Here is an 18,423-nt window from a genome sequence, read left to right on the forward strand (position 1 = left end):
AGCAGAACTCAGAAGACAAGCTTCTTCCCTTGCTTTGCCCTGCAGTGTCCCAACAGCCCCCTCCACTGCAAAGCTTACTATTGAGCCAACTGATGAAGGAGAACTGATTGCAGCAAGCTTGCCCAGCCCACGGTCCATGGGCTACTTAGATGACTTTGAATGCAGCCTAACACAAATTCGTGAAATTTCTTAAAACATTATGAGATTTATGCATCACTTGAAATATGCACAACAAATAAAAGTTTGCTAGATCTAATATCTGTACACTCTGTTTTTTTTTTTTTTTCCAGCTTATCAGCTATCGTTAGTGATAGTGATTTTTATGTGTGGCCCAAGACATTTCTTCCAATATGGCCCAGGGAAACCAAAAGATTGGACACCCCTGGATTATGGAGTGCAATTCTAGTATCATGAGCAGGTAATGTAGGGCAGATCACAGCTGAGAGGCAATAAACTTATAACTGGTGTTTAACATGATATCTTGTAGGAAATATAAAAGATGTAATTGTAAAATATGTGACTATACCAGCACAAAGAGTGAGAGAAGGGTAAACAGTTAAATCAATGTGAGATACTTCTTTTGTTTGGGACATAAAAAATAAAGTAGTTTCAACATATAGATGTATATCATACTAAAAATTAACCAAAGACGTCTCATTAAAAAGATTTTTTTTAAAAAAAGATCATCAGCAAGGATATGTCTTCCTTTTTCTCATTATTATAAAGAATTAGAAATAAATTTTTTCTAGCAATAGGAAAAAATTATATTTATCCGCACAACTAAATATGGTTCTATAATTTTAGAGAAACAGGAGTTGTAAATGAATAGCTACCCACAACAAATGTTCATTATATGCAGTCTAGTGATAAAAGCAGGTTTTAAAACTGTAAATACTATCTTATAATAGCTAGATTATTGAGCACTTGTGGTATACCAGGCACTCTGCAACATGCTCTCATTTTATCTTACTGGCAGCCCTATAAGGTATTATCTCCATTACAATATAATCCCATTTTCATAAATACAGTCACACATATATTTATAGGAAAAATATTAAATTTATCTCTGATTTGGTGTGATAACCAGTACTTTTAAATTAACCTCCATTTGCTTTAGAATATTTTCTGTTTCTCTCCACTGTGAACATGTATTAGTATTCTGAAAAAAAATTAATTAAGCATGTAGAATTAAAGCAATGGGTAATCTAATCACAATTATTTACCTCAGATAGTGGAAAAATTAACCTATAAATTTAAGAAATATGCCTGAAGATTATGAGAGTAAGCAGTTTATAACTCAGCGGTTAATATAGTTTGCAGATTGTTTTTATTTGTTTGTTAAAAAGAATCAGTATGGAAGATTTGGCTTTTCATCATGCCTCTACCCTTAACAAGAGCAAGTTGTTTGCAATTACTTTGAATATGAAAAACTGCAAATATTCCTTTCAAGAGATTAATTAAGGTCTCATAACTTCATCTTTTAATTTAGGTACACTGACATAAGGTATCCACAGATGGTTCACACAGTTGATCCATGGTTGAAACTACAGGACCTGTATTATATCTGAAATAAAGCAAACAGAAAGACATGAATTTGCTACTCACAAAAAAGATAGCAATCTTTATTTAAACAGCTCTGTGTAATATGAATAAAAGAGAATAGAGAGTTTAGTAAGTAAGATGACCCAAACTTTTATGCAAGATCTATGGCATTCACCATTTTTGTTTTCTTTTTTTTTTGCTCCTAAGCACATAAATGTCCTTGCAAAACAAACAATTTGGGGACTTACTGTATAAATAAATTGATCTATGTAAAGTAAATTATAATAATATGAGGATAGAATATAAAGTCCTCTAAAGGTATGTAAATGAAGTTTTAAAATGTGTGTTCAAGGGAGTCTTCCATAAGGAGGTAACATTTCATCAGGACTGAGGGTCCAGACCTGTCCTGGGATATTCTTGTATACTACAGAAAAGGCATCACTTGAAATAAGCACTCCAAATAAAATTTCACTAGATCTAATATCTGTACACTCTGTTTCTTATCCTTTCTTCTATAAGTTTTTAAAATCTTGCTGTCTCTCATGATCCAGTATCTTGGTATCTTCTACTGGTCTCTCTCATACCTGTGTAATTCTCTTTTATTCACAGCTATTCTGCATTAAAACTATTCATAAACTTTTAAATCTTGTTTCTTCGAATTTCCAGTTCTAGAAGTCATATTTGTCTTCTAATATTTTATCATTTCAAATTATTTTTCCAGATTGTTATTCTCATCTTTAAAATGACCTGAAGTGTAGTAAGCATTGTTTATATTGAAAGTCTGCATTTTATATTTCCAATATCAGGAGCCCTAGTGGGTGTCTTTCTGTTTCCCTTTTTTCCAAATTATTCTGATTTATATTTCTTTGTTCACCTTGGTTGTGTATAATTTGATGCTTGACACGACAATTGATAATTTATTTGTAGATACAGTTTGAAGTTTAGGATATTGTTTTCCACTGGTGTGTCACCTGGGAGAAGTAGCTTTCCAGAATATCCTAAAGAAGTTTGAGTAACAAATATTTCCAGGGCCATTCAAATGACTAGAGGCTGGACTATGGTTTGGTCTGTATGAGGACTGATTTGTGTCCACTTTGCCTTCTGTCCCAATTCAGAGATAAGGGCATTATACCAGGGTCACTGTCCTTGTGAACCCTTTGCTCTGAATTGTGACTGCAAGCCATGAAAGAATTTCAGAAGAGCTATTCAGTCTTTCAGCCACCTCTCTGAGAATCTGCAGAGGTCCCAAAGGTGACTCACCTCATGGATTTCAATCTCCTCTTGGAAACTGAACTAGAAACATTTCATAAGTTTTAGCTTTATTATGCCTTCAAGTAGCTATTTTGAGTAACTGCTCCCACTTCCTAATTTCTAGTTTTCTCAATGAGAAAGTTACTCAGTTATTTTATAATCTGCAATTTTAAGAAGAGGAAGTCTCCATACACAATGTTAAGGACATATACTTGACAAGTAGTTCAAATTGGAAGAAACACAGCTAAGAACAATCCAGGGGTTATAAACAAAACATAGTCTGCAGGAATTTGACCTAATTGGTGAAAGTCATTTGGCTTTTCGTGATGAAATTTTTTTTTTTTTTTTTTTTGAGACGGAGTCTCGCGCTGTCGCCCAGGCTGGAGTGCAGTGGCCGGATCTCAGCTCACTGCAAGCTCCGCCTCCCGGGTTCACGCCATTCTCCTGCCTCAGCCTCCCGAGTAGCTGGGACTACAGGCGCTGCCACCTCGCCCGGCTATTTTTTGTATTTCTTAGTAGAGACGGGGTTTCACCGTGTTAGCCAGGATGGTCTCGATCTCCTGACCTCGTGATCCGCCCATCTCGGCCTCCCAAAGTGCTGGGATTACAGGCTTGAGCCACCGCGCCCGGCCGAAATATTTTTTAAAAACTCAAACAAGTGATTTTTTTTTTTTTTTTTTTTTTAGAAAGCTAACTCTGCAGGCCTCTGAGGACTTGCGAATGTGCACCGTCTTTGAGGCAGTAATATAAACACTATCCTTCCTGCCAAGGTAATACTCCATGACTAGAAATGAGAATGCCGTGTTTATACCATCAAGCTCTAAAGACACACACACACACACACACACACACACACACACACACACACCCACACCATTTTCAGTCATTCATTGACCTTAATTATGGCTTGTTCTCTTAGCTCATGAATTACACAAGGTTGATTTCAGAGAAAAGAACTCAGTTGATAACATTTGCTTATGTTTATGGATAAAAACAACTTTTAAGAACACAAATATATTTTTCCTTTGATTAAAACAAATGATTTGGGAAAACATGACACTGTTTTGTTTTTTCTCTATCTTCAAAATAGTTTTATTCTATTTTGGGAGGCAAGGCTCTATCAGTTGTCAACTACTGCATTCTAGGACACTGTATATAATTCCAAAATTTGAAGCATATGATTTGCTTAAGGTAATCAAATAAACTAAGTTCTTATCAAACCTTACTTCTTCTTTCACCACACGTGAATAACCTAATAATGATGGAGAACAGAACCATTGCCTAGTTTTGCATAGGATAGCGTAAAAATACAGCCTTCATTTGTGAATGTCTTTGATAAAAATGAAACATAAATATTTTTCAGTTTTATTTTACAACTCAAGTTCAAAACATCCGTATTTTAAAGACCATTCAAAGATAAAAAGGTAATGCAAATTTTAATAAGATATATCTGTTTTGAAATAATCTACTCTAGTAAGTATAAGAGATTTTGTCTTATTGATACCACTCAAACAGTTATAGATAAAATATTACAGAATGAGCATACATTTTGAGATTGCTAAAAAAAAAAAGTAACATTAAAAGAATGGATACACAATTTTATGCTATTTAAAAGTTCAAAAAGAAATAAAACCTGTATATCAGATAAGGCATCAGTTTAAAATTTGCAAGAAATATGAAATTTACTGTAGATTGGTTTTCAATGCTCATTTTGCACTTACAGTGGTATTTATTAAAATATTTACAAGTTGTTTCAAGAAGGAAGAATAATCTGTAATTTAGATTTATGTTCAAATATCTCTGTAAATAAGATGTTAAACTGTTAATTTAGACTATTTCTGATCTACAATGCAGGCTTTAAGTATAAATCCTTAAAAGAGTGCCTTAATGTGTATCTTTTAAAAATGTATCCAGGCATGTAAGATTTTAAAGAAAAAGAACAGAATAATTTTGTGAAACAAACTGTGAGTTACATTAAAGAAGAGTACTTAGTTACGAATATATTAAATCAATTCATAATTTGTGCTCTTTATGACTGAAATTATGTAATGTTCAGTTCTGTACGTGTGTTTTACTTGATTGATACCCAAATGAATGCTGTATTGATTATATATTATCCTTCTTAATTATCTTAAATCTAAATGTAAAATAACACACATATATGTACAATATCTATGTCTCAGGAGTACCTTGGGGTGTGTAGCACTTTTAATTAAATTTGGTAAACATTGTAACGTTCCAAAATTTCTTTTTATTTTCTGATTTACTGTTAGTTGTGCAAGAGATTAAAATAACCAGTAAGAGGTAATATAATCAAGCAATAATGTTATGAGAACGGGTACATGCATTACTTTCTAAAGCTGACATGTTTCTCCTGGCCCTTCTGCTTTTTAAACTCGATTGCAGCCTGTATTTTCTAACGCAATGGATGGACTATATAAGTCTGTCTTCTGAAGTGATGAGTTAGAGAATGTTGCAAGAGTACTTGCCAAATCATAGTACCATTATTAATTCAAGCATGATGAAATTGCTCATTTTTACTATAATCATGTAATTCATCAAAATACTACTAGACCATATCACTCTCAGCTATTACACTGATATAGCACCTAATTCTAACACCAACAAAAGCAGAAAATTATTTTGCTGCTTATCTCCCCAAAATAGTAATTGTTTTGAATTTGGGCAAGCGTTGCCTCATATTTTGATAAAAGGAAAATTTCAACATGTTTTTATGTACTGACTTGAATGTAGTTGTTTTGCATTTGAATAACCTCATCTATTAAGCTTTAAAATATGTCAGGGTGTTGAGAACTGAAATTCCCTCATGTCAGTTTCTTTATTGTTCTTGATGAATATATCACAAACTGGGGTAGTATACAAGTAAATATCCCCTTAAGTCATAAACAGAATCATGAAAAATTACAGTCTCATTACTGAACAGCTCTTCCTTGAAAGTTTCTTTTGCCATCAAACCTATACACTTCCAAATACTATGTTGGAAATTGAAATGCGGTGGACAATAGCCCTACTTATTGTCATTTATCCATAAAAGTTTTGTTGGGCACAATTTATTAGGAATAAAAAAGTCAGTAAAATTTTGTACATATTTTTTACTAAGATACTCAACTTTTGTCTAATGCTCATGGATTTATTTATTTCATAAGAACCATTTACTGCTACTAAAATAATATTGCAATGAATAACAATATCCACTTATTTATATGCTGTACTTGAGCATTCAATATGTGTGAAATTGTCCCTGCTCTTTTCTGAGGACTGAACTGTCTGCACCATAGTGCCATGCAGAGGAACAACCTTATTAGAAGTTAGAGTTATCAATAAATAGATAAATTAAAATAAACTAAGATAAGCTAAAATAGATTTTAAAAAAGAAACTCTGGTTGCTTCCTGTGCCACTGAATCTATTATTTTATTGTACATTTCCTTTGTCTTTAGAGTTTATGTTTGTAAATTAGTTTTCTTCATGCAGTGGGTCTGACAGCCTTGGAAATCTTCAGCTTGGTGAATTTCTAAGGTAGGTAGATCCCACTACCCCCACTGATTCTGATTTACATGGGAAGAGGAACACAGGCTGAAACATATTCCTTGCCCTTGCCCCTCCTCCTTTCCTCTACCCTGATTTAAGATCACTATTTATTTTATTTATTTTTTATTTTACTTTAAGTTCTGGGATACAGGTGCTGAACATGCAGGCTTGTTACATAGGTATACATGTGCCATGGTGCTTTGCTGCACCTATCAACCCAATCATCTAGGTTTTCAGCCATGCATGCTTTAGGTATTTGTCTTAATGCTCTTCCTCCCCTTTCTCCTGATCCCCCAACAGGCCCCAGTGTGTGATGTTCCCCTTCCTGTGTCCATGTGTGCTTATTGTTCAACTCCCACTTATGAGTGAGAACATGTGGTGTTTGGCTTTCTGTTTCTGTGTTAGTTTGCTGAGGATGATGGTTTCCAGCTTCATCCATGTCCCTGCAAAGGACATGAACTCATTCTTTTTTATGGCTGCAGGGTAGTCCATGGTGTATATGTGCCACATTTTCTTTATTCAGTCTATCATCAATGGGCATTTGGGTGGATGCCAAGTCTTTAGTATTGTAAACAGTGCTGCAATAAACATACATGTGCATGTGGTTTTATAGTAGCATGATTTATAATCCTTTGGATATATACCCAGTAATGAGATTGCTGGATCAAATGGCATTTCTAGTTCTAGATCCCTGAGGAATTGCCACACTGTCTTCCACAATGTTTGAACTAATTTACACCCCACCAACAGTGTAAAAGCATTCCTATTTCTCCACATCCTCTTCAACATCTGCTGTTTCTGGACTTTTTAATGATCACCATTCTAACTGGCATGAGATGGTATCTCATTGTGGTTTTGATTTGCCTTTCTCTAATGACCAGTGATGATAAGCTTTTTCTCACATTTGTTGCCCACATAAATGTCTTCTTTTGAGAAGTGTCTGTTCATATTCTTTGTCCACTTTTTGATGGGGTTGTATTTTTCTTGTAAATTTAAGTTCCTTGTAGATTCTGGATATGAGACCTTTGTCAGATGGGTAGATTGCAAAAATTTTCTACCATTCTGTAGGTTGCCTGTTTAATCTAGTGATAGTTTATTTTGCTGAGCAGCTCTTTAGTTTAATTAGATCCCATTTGTCAATTTGGCTTTTGTTGCTATTGCTTTTGGTGTTTTAGTCATTAAGCCTTTGCTCATGCCTATGTCCTGAATAGTATTGCCTAGGTTTTCTTCTACGGTTTTTATGGTTTTAGATTTTACATTTAAGTCTTAAATCCATCTTGAATTAATTTCTGTATAGGGTGTAAGGAAGGGGTCCAGTTTCTGTTTTCTGCATATAGCTGGCCAGTTTTCCCAGCAACATTTATTAAATAGGGAATCCTTTCCCCATTGCTTGCTTTTGTCAGGTTTGTTGAAGATCAGATGGTAGTAGATGTGTGGTGTTATTTCTGAGGCCCCTGTTCTGTTCCATTGGTCTATATATCTGTTTTGGTACCAGTACCATGCTGTTTTGGTTACTGTAGCCTTATAGTATAGTTTGAAGTCAGGTAGCGTGATGCCTCCAGCTTTGTTGTTTTTGTTTAGGATTATCTTGGCTATATAGGCTCTTTTTCGGTTTCACATGAAATTTAAAGTAGTTTTTTCTAGTTTCGTGAAGAAAGGCAATGGTAGCATGATAGGAATAGCATTGATCTATAAATTACTTTGGGCAGTATGGCCATTTTCACAATATTGATTCTTTGTATCCATGAGCATGGAACATTTTTCCATTTGTTTGTGTTCTCTCTTATTTCCTTGAGCAGTTGTTTGTAGTTCTCATTGAAGAAGTCCTTCATGTCCCTTGTAAGTTTTATTACTAGGTATTTTATTTTCTTTGTAGCAATCGTGAATGAGAATTCACTCATGATTTGGCTCTCTGCTTGTCTATTATTGGTGTATAGGAATGCTTGTGATTTTTGCGCATTAATTTTGTATCCTGAGTCTTTGCTGAAGTTGTTTATCAGCTTAAGCTGTTTTTGGGCTGAGACAATGGGGTTTTAACACTCTCTCCTTTAAAAAGAAAAAATTAAATTAATTAATTTATTTATTATTATCATTATTTCTTTTTTTGGTAGAGAGAAGGTCTTGCAATGTTGACCAGCCTGGTCTCATGCTCCTGGCCTCAAGTGATCCTCCTACCTCAGCCTCCTGAAGTGCAGGGATTACAGGCATGAGCCACCATGCCTGGCAAGATGACTCTATTCTTCGGGTTCTAGAAGTTCACAGTAAGCATCTTCCATTAACAAAAACTGTAAACACGGCTTCCAGAATGTGGAAATTAAATTTACAAACTGAGGCAACTGGATTAATTTAAACAGACCAAAGCCATGCCACTCAGCAACAAAGCCCTTGTACCTACTTTACGAGCTGCCTGAGGCTCTTCTATTGACTGCCTATTGGCCAGTGATCTCCTCCTCATCTGTTGTAATACATCTCATGTGATACCTTGCAAGTAAAATGAATATATAAAATCCTGCTGTATCCCAGTTCTAGAATTTCCAAAGTGAAAAGAATATACATCTTTTTTATAATAGCACAAATGTAAAAGGTTCTGCTGAGTGCAGTAACATAAAACTATACAAAGCAACTTCCCCAAGAATTAAACAAGTATGAGATTGAATTGCAAAAACAAAAAAACAAATTCTGTAAGCTTATTTTTTTCAAAGCATTTATTTTGCTTAATCTCTAGTGTTAACAAGTGAACTGTGATTAAAAATAATAGTAAGTCTATGTTCCATACTAACAGAACTTACTGTTGTGATACTGTAAATAATATAACTCCTTTATCTTGTTCATGGCTATCAGACTTGGCTTTTGTTGAATTTGTTTGTTTATGGCTTCTGGAATTTAAGAAAGCAATACAAATTTCTAATTAATCTACCTAAGTATATGAGTAGAAAGATCTCATGTAGGCCAGTTTAAAACATGCTGTGAATTCCCAGATTCTTCATTTTGAAACTAACTTAAATAGAAGTTTATGTGGTAATTCACTTACCTTTCACAAAGTATGCCTTCATATGGTAAAGGGGGAAGTGTTCATCAAAGGATTACAAAACATAAAACATTTATTGAAAATTAGGAATTTAACCTTTTCCATTCAAAGTGAGGAATACATGTGTATATATATGTATTGACTCACCTTCTTAGTAATGGAATTCCTAGGCAGGGAGGGGGAAAGATGAAAACTATTTGAATATTGGATAAGATTAAAACAATCTTCCGCTAGGGAGATTGTTCTTTATTTCTGCTATAGGAAAAGAAAGCATTTTGCTAAATCTTTACTAAAAGTTCCTATTCCATTGGGATGTCTCCTAGACAGCGGGCTTTTTTTGTGTAAGAATTGAACTTCTAGGATGAACTTGAATGTGTCAAGTGGATCAATATGAGTTTTCTGAATAGCATACCATTTCAGAATTCTCACCTCAGAACTTTTGTTGGGTTATGATGTTTCTCTTTTTCTTTCCTCATCCCCCTTTAAGAGCATACTTTTTTTGTAAGTTTGAATTAAGACAAGACTATTTACTCCTTTTACATGATTATTTATGTCAAAACGTCACTTTGAGCATTATATATATATTTGCTCAATTATACCTTAATAAAACTGGAAAAAGTTTTCTTTAATGTTCTATCTTGCAAACATTATATAAATATTTGCATATATGATACATATGTATCATAATATATGTATGATATGAAATATTCATCTGAAAGGATTAAAGCAATGAACAAAAAAGAGACCATATAATCTATAAACAAATTTTAAAAGAAAGACAAATTTTTAATACTGTCTCACGCTAACATATAAAAGACCTGATGTCATCAAATATTTCTCTTTGACTCCTTTACAAAATTTAGATGTGGGTGTTTTCTTTAATTTTATACCATGATATATACCATAGAAGTATTTAGAATAAAAGATAGTCAATTCGACCCCTGCTTTTTAACATTATAAAATGTGTTCAGTTTAGTAATAATAAAACTCAAATAAAAATGAGAAATAAAATTAATTTTATTTTTTATTAAATAAATTTTATTTATCTGTAACGTCGCAAGCATTTATATAATGTTTGAAGCTAGAATATTTTAAACGTTTTTTTCAGCTGTATTAAGGTATAATTGACAATTAAAATTGTATATATATAATTCTCAAAGTGATGTTTTGATATATTCATGTGAAAGGATTAAATCAGGCTAATTAACATATTCGGCACATCACACACATGACTTTTTTGTGATAAGAAAGTTTGAGATTTAATCTTTAATCAGTAATAATACAATACTATTAACAATAGTGACAATGTAGTTCAATAGATTTCCAGAATGTATTCATCCTAACTAAAACCTTGAACCCTTTAGCCAACATTTCTCCAATTCCCTGACTTTTCTCTGCCCTGTGTCCTGGCAACCACCATTCTACTTGGCTTCTCTCAGTTGGATTTTTTAGATATCCCATACACATGAGATAAGGCAGTATTTATCTTTCTATGCCTGGCTTATTTTACTTAACATAATGACTTCCAGGTTCATCCAAATGACAAGATGTCCTTCATTTTAAGGCTCACTAGTATTCCATTGTGTATATATACCATATTTTCTTTATTCATTCGTCTATTGTTGGACAGTTAGGTTGCTTGTATATCAGGGCCACGGTGAATAATGTTTCAATGAACATGGGAGTGTAGTTATCTCTGTGAAACAGTGATTTCATATACTGTGGATATACACCCAGTAGTGGGATTGCTGGATCATATGACAGCTTTATTTTTAAGTTTTTGAGGAGCCTACATATTGTTTTCCATAATGGCTATGCCAGTTTACATTCCTGCCAACAAGGGCATGAATTCCCTTTTCTCCAAATCCTCACCAAAACTTATTAGCATTTGTCTCTTTCATAATAGCCATTTTAAAAGGTATAAGGTGATATTTCATTGTGGTTTTTATTTGCATTTCCCTGATGATTAGTAATATGCACATTTTTTCATATACCTGTTGGCCATTTTTTCATATACCTGTTGGCCATTTTTTATGTCTATTCAGGTCCTTTGCTCGTTTTTCAGTAGGATTATTTCCTTGCTATTGAGTGTTTAATATATATATTTTTGATATTAACCCCTTATCAGATGCATGGATTACAAATATTTTTCCCCAATTAATAAACTGTCTTTTTGCTCTGCTGATGATTTCCTTTGCTGTGCAGAAGCTTTATAGTTTGGTGTAATCCCATTTGTCTATTTTTGTCTATTTTGTCTGTGCTTTTGGGGTCATATTCAAAAAAGTAATTTCCCAAATCCATGTCATGGGGCTTTTCCCATATGTTTTCTTCTCGTATTTTATAGTTCAGGTCTTATGTTTAAACCTTTAATCCATATTGAGGTGATATTTTTATTTGGTATGAAATAAAAATCTAATTTCATTTTTCTGTATATGGACATCCAGTATTTCCAACACATTTATTGAAGAAACTCTTTTCCCCATTACGTGCTCTTGGCAGTCTTGTGAAAAATCAATTGACCATAAACATGTGGGTATATTGCAGGCTCTCCATTCTGTTCCATTGGTTTATGTGCCTGTTTTTAGGTCACTATCATGGTGTTTGATTACAATCACTTTGTAGTAGATTTTGAAGTTAGATAGTGTGATGCCTCTGGCTTTGTTTCCACACCCCCCTACCACCCCAATATTGCTTTGACTATTTGAATTCTTTCATGGTACCATACAAATTGCAGGATTTTATTTTTCTATTTCAGTAAAAAATGTCATTGGAATTTTGATAGGGATTACATTGAATCTGTAGATCACTTGGGTAGTATGGACATTTTAACAATATTGATTTTTTTTAATCCATGAACACAGGATATCTTTCCATTTATTCGTGCCTTCAATTTCTTTTATCAATGTTTTATAAATTTCAGTGCGCAGATCTTTCACCCTTTTTGTTAAATCAATTCCTAAGTTTTTTTACTGCTTTTAAAATAGCAATTGTAAATGAGTTTTTTTTAAATTTCCTTTTCAGATTCATCATGGTTAGTGTGTAATAATGCTACTGATTTTTGTATGTTAGTTTTGTATTCTGAACCTTTACTGAATTAGTTCTAATACTTTCTAATAGTTTTTTTTTTGTTTTGTTTTTTTTTTTTTTTTTTGGTGGAGTCTTTTGGGTTTTCTACATACAAAATTATTTCTTTGCAAATAGGCATAATTTAATTTCTTCCTTTCCAATTTAAATGCCTTTTATTTCTTCTCTCTTTTTTTTTTTTCCTAATTGTTCTTAGTACTATATTTAATAGAAGTTGTGAAAGTAGGTGGGCATCCTTGTCTTGTTCCTGATCTTAGAGAAAAAGCTTTCAGTTTGTTTTATTGAGTATCAAATTAGCTGAAGGACTGTTATATATGGGTTTATGGTGTTGAACTACATTTCTTCTATACCTAATTTGTTGAGAGTTTTTATGATTAAAGGATGTTTAATTTTGCCTAATGCTTTTTCGGGATCTGTTGAGATAAGTGCACGATTTTTGTTTTTCGTTCCTTAACATGTTGTATCACATTTATTAATTTGCATACGTTGAACTATCATTGCATACCAGTACTAAATTCCACTTCGTGATGTTGAATGGTCCTTTTCATGTGCTGTTGAATTTTATTTGCTAGTATTTTGCTGAAGATTTTTACATCTATGTTTTTCAGGGATATTGGCCTGTGATGTTCTTTTCTTGTAGTTTTCTTGTTTGTCTTTGGTATCAAGGTAATGTTATCCTCATTAAATGAATTTGGAAGTATGCTCTCCTCTTCAATATTTAAAAAAAAACTTTGAAAAGGATTCATATTTGTTCCTCTTAAATGTCTGTAGGAATACAGCAGTGAAGCCATAGATCTGGGCTTTTCTTTGATAAGAAACTGTTTTAAACTGATGCAATATCCTTACTCCTTATTGACCTGTCCAGAGTTTTTATTTCTTCATAATTTGGTCTTGGTAGGTTTTAAGTTTCTAGGAATTTATTCATTTCTTCTAGGTTATCCAATTTCTTGGTAAATAATTATTTATAGTAGTCTTATATAATTATTTGTATTTCTGTGGTATCAGTTGTAATGTTTCCCCTTTTTTTCCTAATTTTATTTCTTTGAGTCTTTCTCTGTTTTTTTTAGTCTAGCTAAAGGTTCTTGATTTTGTTTATCTTTTCAAAAAAACACAACTCTTCATTTTGTTGATATTTTCTCTTGGTATTCTAATCTCTATTTCATTGTCTCTGCTCTGATATTTATTAATGTCTTTCTTCTATTAACGATAGACTTAGTTTGTTACTTTTCTAGTTCATTGTGGCATAACATTAAGCTATTTAAGATCGTTCTTCTCCTTTGATAGGCATTTGTTGACATAAACTTCCTTTCTAGAACTGCTTTGCTGCATCCCATACATTTTGGTATGCTGTATTTCCATTTTTGTTTAACTGACACTGTTTTTTAAAATTTCTTTTTTGATTTTTTCTTTGACACATTGGTTTTTCAAGAGCATGTTGTGTATATCCACATATTTGTCATTTGAACAATGCTATATACTAAAAGGGTCTAGAACATTCCATCAAACAGCAGCAGAATATACTTTTTTCTCAACCACTTTCTTCAGAACAGATTATGTGTTAGGCTACAAAACAAGTCTTAGCAAATCTAAGAAGACTGAAATTATATCAAGCATCTTTTCCAATCATCACAATTCACTTTCTGCCTATGTGTGTGCTTAAAGCTAAAGAAAGTTCCTTGAGGCAGCATATAGTTAGAAATTGTTTCTTTATCTATTCAGCCACTCTGTGTTGTTTGATTGGAGAAGATAATTTATTGACATTTAAAGTAATTACTGATAGATAAGGACTTACTATAGTTATTTTGTTGTTACCTGCTTTATATTTCCTTTAACTCTTCCTGTCTTCTTTTCTTCCTTTGTGTTTTAATAACTTTTGTAGTCATATGCTTTAATTCCTTTTTCTTTATCTTTTGTGTATCTATTACAGGTTTTTTCTTTGTGGTTACTGTGAGGCTTACATAGAGTTTACTATATTTATAACAGTCTGTTTTTTAGCTGATAACCACTTAACTTCAACCAAATTTTTAAAAACTACATTTCAATTTCCTTTCTCCCCACATTTTACATTACTCATGCCACAACTTACATCCATTACCAAATCTTGAGTGTTCATTACCAAATCATGTGGCTCCACTTTATTCATATACTTTTACCTTTTAACTGTCTTGTTAGAATTAAAAATTAGAATATTCTGAATTTCTCCATATTTTTACCTGTACACTGAATTTATAGGTTTTCATGTTCTTAGCATCTTTTTATTTCAATTGAAGAAATTTCTTTAGCATTTTTTGTAAGGCAGGACTAGTGGCAATGAACTCCCACAGCTGTTGTGCGTCTGGGGAAGCCCTTATCTTTCCTTAATTTCTGTAGGACAGTCTTGCCAGGTATAATATTCTTGTTGCCTGGGAGTTTTTTTTTTTTTTTTCCTGTCAGTACTTTGAATATATTACCCTACTCTCTCCTGGCCTACAAGGTTCCTGTTGAGAAAGTTACTGATAGTCTTATAAAAATTTCCTTGTATGTGACAAGTTGCTTTTCCTTTGTTATTACAAAATTCTCTTTTGAATTTTGAGAATTTGATTATAATGTGTCTGGATAAAGATCCCTTTTTTTTTTTTTTTTTTTTTTTTTTGAGACAGAGTCTCGCTGTGTCACCCAGGCTGGAGTGCAGTGGCACGATCTCAGCTCACTGCAAGCTCTGCCTCCCAGGTTCACGCCATTCTCCTGCCTCAGCCTCCCAAGTAGCTGGGACTACAGGCACCCACCCCCACACTCGGCTAATTTTTTTGTGTGTTTTCAGTAGAGATGGGGTTTCACCATGTTAGCCAGAATGGTCTCAATCCCCTGACCTCGTGATCCACCCATCTTGGCCTCCCAAAGTGCTGGGATTACAGGAGTGAGCCACTGCATCTGGTCAAGATCTCTTTATATTTAATTCATTTGGGGTTCTTTTTTCTTTGAGTGGCCTGTTTAAGGTTCAGTCTTCCCTGCTCAAATGTCTCTGCCAGCACCATTCAAGGGCCCAATCCATTGTCATGGTGTCACATATATCACTGTGGGACTCCCATAACCACGAAACCATATTATAACATAAGAATCATGAAACTTATTGTTCTGTGTACGCAGCTGCCCTGATATAATGGGAAAATTGCTTGTTGAGAGGTGAGCTAAGGTACCAGCTCAAGAACAACACCTTCAAGGTTGAGTGGCCATCCACTAAAATAAGGTATATACACTTAACCAATAGCCAACAATCAGTGACTAGAACACACAGGTCAAGGAGCAAAGGATTGGAAATAGAAACAGCTCTTATTGCCAGCATTCTCAGGGACCTATCTATGGAAATCAAACTCTTCACAACATTCTTCTTTCTGTCTCTTATTCAGATAGGTAAATGTTTGCATGGAATTATCTTACTGACCAAATTAAAAACCAGTTGTCCAGTTATCCTACTGGACACCTGGATTTCCATATACTGATTAGTATAGGACTGGTTGTTGCATATGGATCTCCAGGAGATAGACCTCAATTGCATATCTGAAGCAGGGGTTGGAAAAACCATGTATTTAAAAATGTCATGACAAACTTCTCCCCAGCAAGGAAAATAATCAACAGAGTGGAGAGACAACACAGGATGAGAGAAAATTTGTGCAAAGTATACATCTGATAAAGGGTTACTATCTAAAATATATAAGAAATTCAAACAACTGAGTAGCAACAAATAATGTGATTTAAAGATAGGCAAAACATGTTCAATGTCACTAATCATTTGGGAAATGAAAACAAAACAAAACACTATATCACCTCACACCTCTTACAATGGCTGTTATAGAAAGACAAAAGCTGCTGAGTGGCAAGGTGGCAGAATAGGAACAGCTCTGGTCTGCAGCTCCCAGCAAGACCAATGAAGAAGGCGCATGATTTCTGCATTTCCAGCTGACGTACCAGGCTCATATCATTGGGCCTGGTTAGACAGTGGGTGCAGCCCACGGAGGGCAAGCCAAAACAGGGTGGGGCGATGCCTCACCTGGGAAGCACAAGGGGTCATTGACCTCCCTCCTCTAGGCAAGGGAAGCCATGAGGGACTGTGCCATGAGGAATGGTGCACTCTGGCCCAGATACTATGCTTTTCCCATGGTCTTCACAACCTGAAAACCAGGAGATTCCCTCAGGTGCCTACATCACCAGGGCCCTGGGTTTCAAGCACAAAACTGGACGGCCATTTGAGCAGACACCAAGCTAGCTGCAGGAGTTCCTTTTTCATATCCCAGTAGCACCTGGAACACCAGCAAGAAAAAAAACCACTTACTACCCTGGAAAGGGGGCTGAAGCCAGGCAGCCAAGTGGTCTAGCTCAGCGGATCCCACCCCCACAGAGCCCAGCAAGCTAAGATCTATTGGCTTAAAATTATCACTGCCAGCACAGCAGTCTGAAGTCGACTTGGGACACTTGAGCTTGGTGGGGGGAGGGGCGTCCACCATTACTGACTACTGAGTAGGTGGTTTTCCCCTCACAGTGTAATCAGACTTCCTCTCTACATTCCTCCTCTCGGGGCAGTGTCTCTGAAAGAAAAGCAGCAGCCCCAGTCAGGGGTTTATAGATAAAACTCCCATCTCCCTGGGACAGAGCACCTGGGGGAAGGGGTGGCTGTGGGCACAGCTTCAGCAAACTTAAACGTTCCTGCCTGCTAGCTCTGAAGAAAGCAGCAGATCACCCAGCACAGCACTCAAGCTCTGCTAAGGGACAGACTGCCTACTCAAGTGGGTCCCTGACCCCCGTGGCTTCTGGCTAGGAGACACTTCTCAGTAGGGGCTGACAGACACCTCATACAGGAGAGCTCCGGCTGGCATATGGCAGGTGCCCCTCTGGGACAAAGCTTCCAAAGGAAGGAACAGACAGAAATCTTCGCTGTTCTGCAGCCTATGCTGCTGATACCCAGGTAAACAGGTCTGGAGTGGACCCCCAGCAAACTCCAGCAGATCTGAAGCAGAGGGGCCTGACTGAAGGAAAACTAACAAACAGAAAGGAATAGCATTAACATCAACAAAAAGGATGTCACACAGAAACTCCATCTGAAGGTCACCAACATGAAAGACCAAAGGTAGATAAATCCATGAAGATGAGGAAAAACCATTGCAAAAAGTCTGAAAATTCCAAAAACCAGAGCACCTCTTCTCCTCCGAAGGATCACAAACTCTGTGCCAGCAAGAGAACAAAACTGGACGAAGAATGAGTTTGATGAACTGAGAGAAGTAGGCTTCCGAAGGTGGGTAATAACAGACTCTTCCAAGCTAAAGGAGCATGTTGTAATCCAATGCAAAGAAGCTAAGAACCTTGAAAAAAGGTCAGAGAATGGCAAACTGGAATAAGCACTTTAGAGAAGAACATAAATGACCTGATAGAGCTGAAAAACACAGCAGGAGAACTTTGTGAAGCATACATAAGTATCAATAGCCAAATCAATCAAGTGGAATAAAGGCCATAAGAGATCGAAGATCAACTTAATGAAATAAAGCGTGAAGACAAGATTAGAGAAGAAAGAATGAAAAGGAATAAACACAGCCTCCAAGAAATATGAGACTATGTGAAAAGACCAAACCTATGTTTGACTGGTGTACCTGAAAGTGATGGGGAGAATGGAACCAAGTGGAAAATGCTCTTCAGGATATTATCCAGGAGGACTTCTCCAACTTAGCAAGACAGGCCAACATTCAAATTCAGGAAATACAGAAAACACCACAAAGATACTCCTTGAGAAGAGCAACCCAAAGACACATAATCATCAGACTCACCGAGGTTGAAATGAAGGAAAAAATGTTAAGGGCAGCCAAAAAGAATGGTAGGGTTACCCACAAAGGGAAGCCCATCAGACTAACAGCAGATCTCTCAGCAGAAACCCCACAGGCAGAAGACAGTGGGGGCCAATATTCAGCATTCTTAAAGAAAAGAATTTTCAACCCAGAATTTC

The 18,423-nt window shown here is 35.2% G+C and overlaps 1 long non-coding RNA gene across 1 annotated transcript in view; it reads right to left on the reverse strand.

Moving 5' to 3' along the window:
• Positions 1 to 313: 313 nt before the first annotated feature.
• LOC103876224 overlaps positions 314 to 18,423 on the reverse strand; it is a 41,005-nt gene continuing 22,895 nt past the window's right edge. The window contains exon 3 of the long non-coding RNA XR_002516071.2: positions 314 to 1,564. This is a non-coding gene — a long non-coding RNA (uncharacterized LOC103876224). The remainder of the gene's footprint in view (positions 1,565 to 18,423) is intronic.

Source organism: Papio anubis, chromosome 10 (assembly GCF_008728515.1).
Source record: "Papio anubis isolate 15944 chromosome 10, Panubis1.0, whole genome shotgun sequence".
Taxonomy (NCBI): domain Eukaryota; kingdom Metazoa; phylum Chordata; class Mammalia; order Primates; family Cercopithecidae; genus Papio; species Papio anubis.